Genomic DNA, 6,241 nt, shown 5'->3' on the forward strand with positions numbered 1-6,241 from the left:
TGTGTGGGAGTCCAGACCAGAGGACAGAGGCTTGTGGGTGTGTACTACTGGCTGGGGTCTCCAGCTTATCAAACATCCAGCTGACTGCTGAAATAAATCAGACTCCACGTTAAATAAAACAAAACCAAAGTGTCAGAAAATCCAAAAAGCTCAGAGGTACATTTACCCACTGAAACTCAATAACAAGATTCAAATCCTATCTCAATTCAAAGGTCACTGACCACTCTTGTTAAGGACATTAATGGGGGGCTTTTTTTCTCACTGTTGGTCCCACATTTGTATTCTTGGAGTTTATAGAGAAGCAATGCAAGATTTATGGCTGTAAATAATCTTTATTTATCTTATACTGGGTCTTGTTGCCGCCCTTAGTTCCTCTCCCTTAAGCCATCTTTATCCTAATTGGGTGCTCCACACAAACAGACGGTTTAAACAGCATGTGCTCACAGGATATCATCATACATACATGTCCAACAGTAAAAAATGATTTAGAGCTGTATGAAGTATTATGGAGCGGTATTTCACTCATCTGCCTTCACACAGATGAACTCGAGTATCCTAATTTAGCCCTTAATCCACAGGGTTTAATTTCATGTTGGCCCACACTCAGAAGCTATAACAGCCTCAACTCTTCTAGGAAGGCTTTTTTACAAGATTTAGAAGTGTGCTCATAGGAATTTTTAACCATTTTTCCAGAAGTGCACTTGTGAGGTCAGACACTGATGTTGGATGAGGAGGCCTGGCTCGCAATTCCCACCCTGATTCATTCCAAAGGTGTTCTGTTGGGTTGAGGTCAGGTCTTTGTGCAGGCCAGTCAAGTTCTTCTAGACCCAACTCACAAATCCATTTCCATGTCCTGCTTTATGTACTGATCCACTCTACTCATCCCCAAACTGTTCCCACAAAGTTGGGAAACATGAAATTATCTAAGATTTCTTGGTATGCTGAAGCATTAACAGTTCCTTTCACTTGAACTGAGGAGCCAAGCCCAACGCCTGAACCCACACCATAATCCGGCACCACAGTACCACGCTGGAATTCACTGGGCCCCTGAGACCAACCCATTCTGCCACAAATAATTGTAGAAGCAGTCTGCATGCCTAGACTCTTGTTTGTTTGTTTTTTAAACCTGTGGCAATGGAAGTGATTGGAACACCTGGATTTGATGATTTGGATAGGTGAGTCAATACTTTTGGCAATACAGTGTATGTTGTCCTGATTATTTGAAACAGAACAGTATATACATGACAGAAAATACCATATGATAATAGGTCCACTTGGGGTTACCACAATGGAGCACCTTTCTCCATTTCACCCTATACCTAGTATCCTCCTCTGTCACACCAACCCTCCTAATGTCCTCCTTCACTACATCCACAAATCTTCTTCTTTTCCTTCTTTCTGGCACTTCCATATTCAACATCCTTCATCCAATAGATCCACTATCCTTCCTTGCACAAACCACCTCAAGCTTGCCTCTTTAACTTTGTCACAAAACTGCCCAACCTGAGCTGTCCCTCTGATCTACTCATTCCCAATTCTGTCCACTGTGGTCATAAATGCTTTAAAATTTTGTTAGGACAGGGAGAACACAGGAGGGTCTTGCCCACGTTCAGGCGCAGGCACCCCTTGTTGAGCCAACCACTCAGACTTTGTGCATTTAAATGACAAAATATATCCTTTATCCTTCACATCTGAATATTGTCTCATTTCTGAAAGCAGTTTGTCTGGGCAGCAGTGAGACAAAGTCATTAATTTACCAGTGAAAAATAAATGGTGAAGTCAAACTCTCCTCTTAAATTGTGTCTGTACTACATGAAGTTCAGTGTCGTTTCAAACTTTTTAATAGGTAACAGTTTGTGTGATTTTATACAGGAATAATGATCACAAAGTCAAGCTCCAAGTCTGGTTTGAGCTTAGACAGGTTTAAAGTCGACAAACTCTTAACTGGACTTACATTGTCACAAACTGAAAGCAGGGACTCAAGCGCGGAGCAGGTTGATGTATCAGAACACGATTTATTTACACACCAGTGCAATACTATATACAGTGACGGGAAAAGTCCAGGGTTCCAGGGGATTAGGGGAAGGCTCTCTCTTTTCTCTCTCACGCTCGCTCACGTCCTCACATCCGACTCACACATGTCCGTACCGCGGGGAGGTCACAGGTCCGGGAAGATAAACTGGAATAGGGAAGGGAGAAATCACTCACAAATCACGAAGGTAGGGCGTAAAGGTATAAGACCAAAAGAAAGACTAACGTCAGTAGCTCAATCATCCAGCGATGAGAGGATCTGTGACCCAGCCTCAAATAGTAGATCGGTAATCAGCTGATCGCCAACAGCTGTGTGAGCCAAGGGTGGGAGCCAGCTGTGAGCTCCGCTCAGGCAGAGAGGTAGGGGAGAGAGAGAAAAAGCGAAAACACAAGTGTAGCCTTGTGAGGCCGGCTGGGCAGGCACAGGGACCATGACATACATTTTTTTAGATTTCAGAATATATAAAAGTTTTAAATTAACCTCCTAGGACCTGGTGTCCACATATGTGGACATCACATTTTGGGTTATTTAGACCAAAATACTCAATTTTGCTCAATTTTGCCTGATATCCATTTACGAGGACATTATACTATCAAAATATTAAACGAATATCCTCATATGTGCCTCTTATTTTTCATAAAATCAAAAATAAGGTAAAAAAAAATATCTGGTAATTCTTTGTTTTTACATTTATCGGGCCCCAATATGCCCAAATATCAAAGAGAAATGAAAAATGCATGCCGTGGAAGAGTTTGGGTCTTAGGAGGTTAATCCAAAATGACGTCCTTCTGTGGTCATGAGCTACAGTAGAGAAAAACCAGATGCTTGCAGCTGTAATTATGTTGTACACATTTTGTGTTTCCACACGCATCTCCCACATTGCTCTCCCCCCACGCATGCACCCCCCTCTTTGTGAGTCATGAGTGCACCACAAGACACGATATGTCCTCAGTGTCTTTCCCCCTCCCACTACCCACCACCCCCACCCTCCCTCCGACCCTCCCTCAGCTGTTCCTGCGTCTGAAAGATGGATGAGTCAGCAGCAGAGTATACTTTGGCTTGTGCCAAGCCATCATCTTCCGCTCATCTCCCGTCTCGCCTCCTCTCAGCCGCCGTCCATCTCTACACGCATGCCCCTGCCACGAAAGGCTGTGATTCATGTGCTGTTCACTGTCTATACATAACAGACAACTTAGCAAAGAACCAGTTTTAAGTTATGTTTTCAGATGCTTTGTTAAAGAAATTATAAAAAAAATAATACATTATAATCTTCTTGTGACAAGCTGCTAGTAACAGAGTCTATGAAAAATGCCAAAGGTAACAGTTTGGCAGGCATTAAATAGTATTGTTGCAATGACATCAGCAATGTGATTCCCAAAGAACTATTAGCTTTAAAACTCGTGTCCTTAAAATATTTGAGGAAACTGAAAATAAGTGGCAACAGGTCCTATAGAGGGACAAATCCAAATGTGAGAATTGAATTGGTTCATGCTGTTCTGAGGCACTGTGCAGGGCAACTAGGAAGTGTGTTCCGGACTCTATTTCAACACTCAATTGACAGTCACACCGTCCCCCAGCTGTGGAAACACTCGACAGTCATCCCCATCTCCAAAAGAAACAACCCAAAGTCTCTGAATGATCTTCGTCCTGTGGCCCTCACCTCCCTGGTGATGAAGGCCATGGAGAAGATCATAAAACAGCACATTGTAAGAACAACTGACCCCCTGATGGACCCATTCCAGTTTGCTTACCGTGCACGCAGAGGTGTCGATGATGCAAAAATCTTCATCTTGGACCCCATCCACAAACATCTGGAGCTCCCTGACTCCTCCGACAGACTTCTGTTTGCTGATTTCTCATCAGCGTTCAACACTCTGCAGCCTCATATCCTGGCCACTAAGCTTTCCACCCAATTTCACCGGAATGATCAGCTAATACTGTGGATATTGGACTTTTTGACCAACAGGACTCAGAAAGTTCGGGTGAACAACTCTCTTTCTGGTCTCCGTTCCATCTCCACTGGCTCCCCCCAGGGCTGTGGGCTCTCCCCCCTGCTTTTCATCCTCTCCACTGATGACTGCAGATCCACACAGCCCAACTGTCAGCTGGTTCAATATGCTCACAACACAGTTCTCCTGTCACTGCTGTCAGGCCCCTCACAACACCATGGGCCCGCTCTGCAGGAGTTTGTAGAGTGGTGTGACAGCTCCAAACTTGAACTGAACGTGAGCAAAACCAAAGAGATGGTGGTGACCTTCTCCAGTAGGCAGAGGGATCTGGCTGCTTCAGTCACCACCACCATCCACGGGAAGCCAGTGGAGGTAGTTGAGGAGTACAAATACCTGGGAACCATCTTTCACAACCTCCTGAAATTCTCTGCCAACACAGAGGAGATTCTCAGGAGGTGCCACCAATGGCTATACCTCCTTAGGAAACTCAACTCCTTTGGAGTCAGCACACCCATCAAGACGACTTTTTACTATGCCTTCCTGGAAAGCATCATGACCTTCTCCATCACCTGCTGGCTCCACTCCCTCAGCGTTCAGAACAGGAACAGACTGCAGCACACTGCATCAGTGTGCTCTAAAATCATTGGCCTGCCTGTCAGAGCCCAAAGACAGGTAGCCAAAATCATCAATGACCATTTCAATGGCTCCCCTCTGGGCGACTCCTCCGCTGCATTTCCTGCAGGACTGAGAGGAGGAGAGCCACCTTTGTCCCCAAAGCCACTCTGCTTTTTAACTCCAGCCGATAAGACCATCTCCCACACCAGAAACATAAACTACTCTACACTCTTTTTATACTACCGACACTTTATTCACTTTTAGTCACTGTTATATGTTAATTGCCCCTTGGGGATAAATAAAGTATTTCTGATTCTGATTCAGGAAGAAGTCAGGAGAGAGGGTAATGAGGGAAATGGAAACACCTAGGGAGACACAGCTGACACAAATGAACATGACGCCACCCGGGAAGTAAAACAAAACACCTTGAATGCAAGAGTTTCAAAATAAAACAGGAAACATGGAGAGACGTAGACATGATAACACAAGCTTGACAACATGAAACACAAAGACAAGAAATACATGACAGACTAACACAGGCAACAGGAAAAGACTCACAAACACAGAGACATAGGTGCAACATAACCTAGACTAAAACTCAACTAAACTCTAACTAATAATAACACAAGAACCTGTTATCACAACTTAATATAATTCCAATGAAACACGAGGAATCAAAAATACAAAATAAACTCAAAATGCTGGGTCACACACTCAGCCCCTGACAATAGCTTTCTACTGTTGCTAACAATAAGAATAAACAAACAGGAAAGAAAGAAAATATGAGTACCTGAAACCACGATGAAAAAAATATAATAACACTGTAGGTAAAAGTGTTAAAAAAAGAATCTAGGTACAGAAAAGCTCATTATCTCAACATGTGCATTCAATATTTTTTATGTTATCCTCGGATGACTCAAACTGCTTTCTAACCATAATTAATATTAAATGGAGCATCAAGTTCCATTTATCCAGTATCAGCACATCACAGGTTATTTATCATAATTAGTTCTTTTCTGCTCTAATGTTTCTCAATTTTAGTTCCCTGTAGCAGCCTGTATTGATCTTGTATTTATTAGAAAGGCTCTGCAAATGCTCTTTAAAGAGCAGTCAATGCTTAGCCTTTTGCACTGATATCTGACTGCATCTCGTCTTATGGGATGTTCAAAACTGTTGTAGTCTAGAGTCAGCCCTCATTTCTTCCATATTTTGCTTCCATACAGCCAGAGTTCTCCATCCTTTGTGAACATAAAAGTTTCTATGCACATTGGCTTTCTCTCACTTTTAGTCCAGTGCTTGCAACGGATCATTTCAGAGGATTTTTGTTTTGTTTACTAAGCCACTTAACCTTGACCTATGAATCATTCAAGCATAATAAATGCACCGAACTAAAGAGATGAACCTGTGTCGTGTCTACACATAACAGTCAACTTAGCAAATAACTTTTAATGGTATCTTAAGGCACTTTGTTACCAGCAGCCTGTCACAAAGACACATGATTTAGTCCCATTTCTTCAGTCGAATCTATGAAAAATGCCTAAGATAACACAACTGGAAAGGCAGTATTTTTGCACGAGGTGATAAAGAGTTACTAGCTGAAAACCTTGTGCATTTTTGCATGGTGCACAGCATATCCCTAAAAACT

At 42.8% G+C, this 6,241-nt stretch overlaps 1 pseudogene; it reads left to right on the forward strand.

Annotated features, from left to right (window-relative positions):
- The first annotated feature begins 1,134 nt into the window (after positions 1–1,134).
- Positions 1,135–4,225, forward strand: LOC146662452 (uncharacterized; annotated as a pseudogene).
- Positions 4,226–6,241: the final 2,016 nt, after the last annotated feature.

This window comes from Rhamphochromis longiceps, linkage group LG9 (genome assembly GCF_057381845.1).
Source record: "Rhamphochromis longiceps isolate RC_006_pf linkage group LG9, R_longiceps_female_GT1.1, whole genome shotgun sequence".
Classification (NCBI taxonomy): domain Eukaryota; kingdom Metazoa; phylum Chordata; class Actinopteri; order Cichliformes; family Cichlidae; genus Rhamphochromis; species Rhamphochromis longiceps.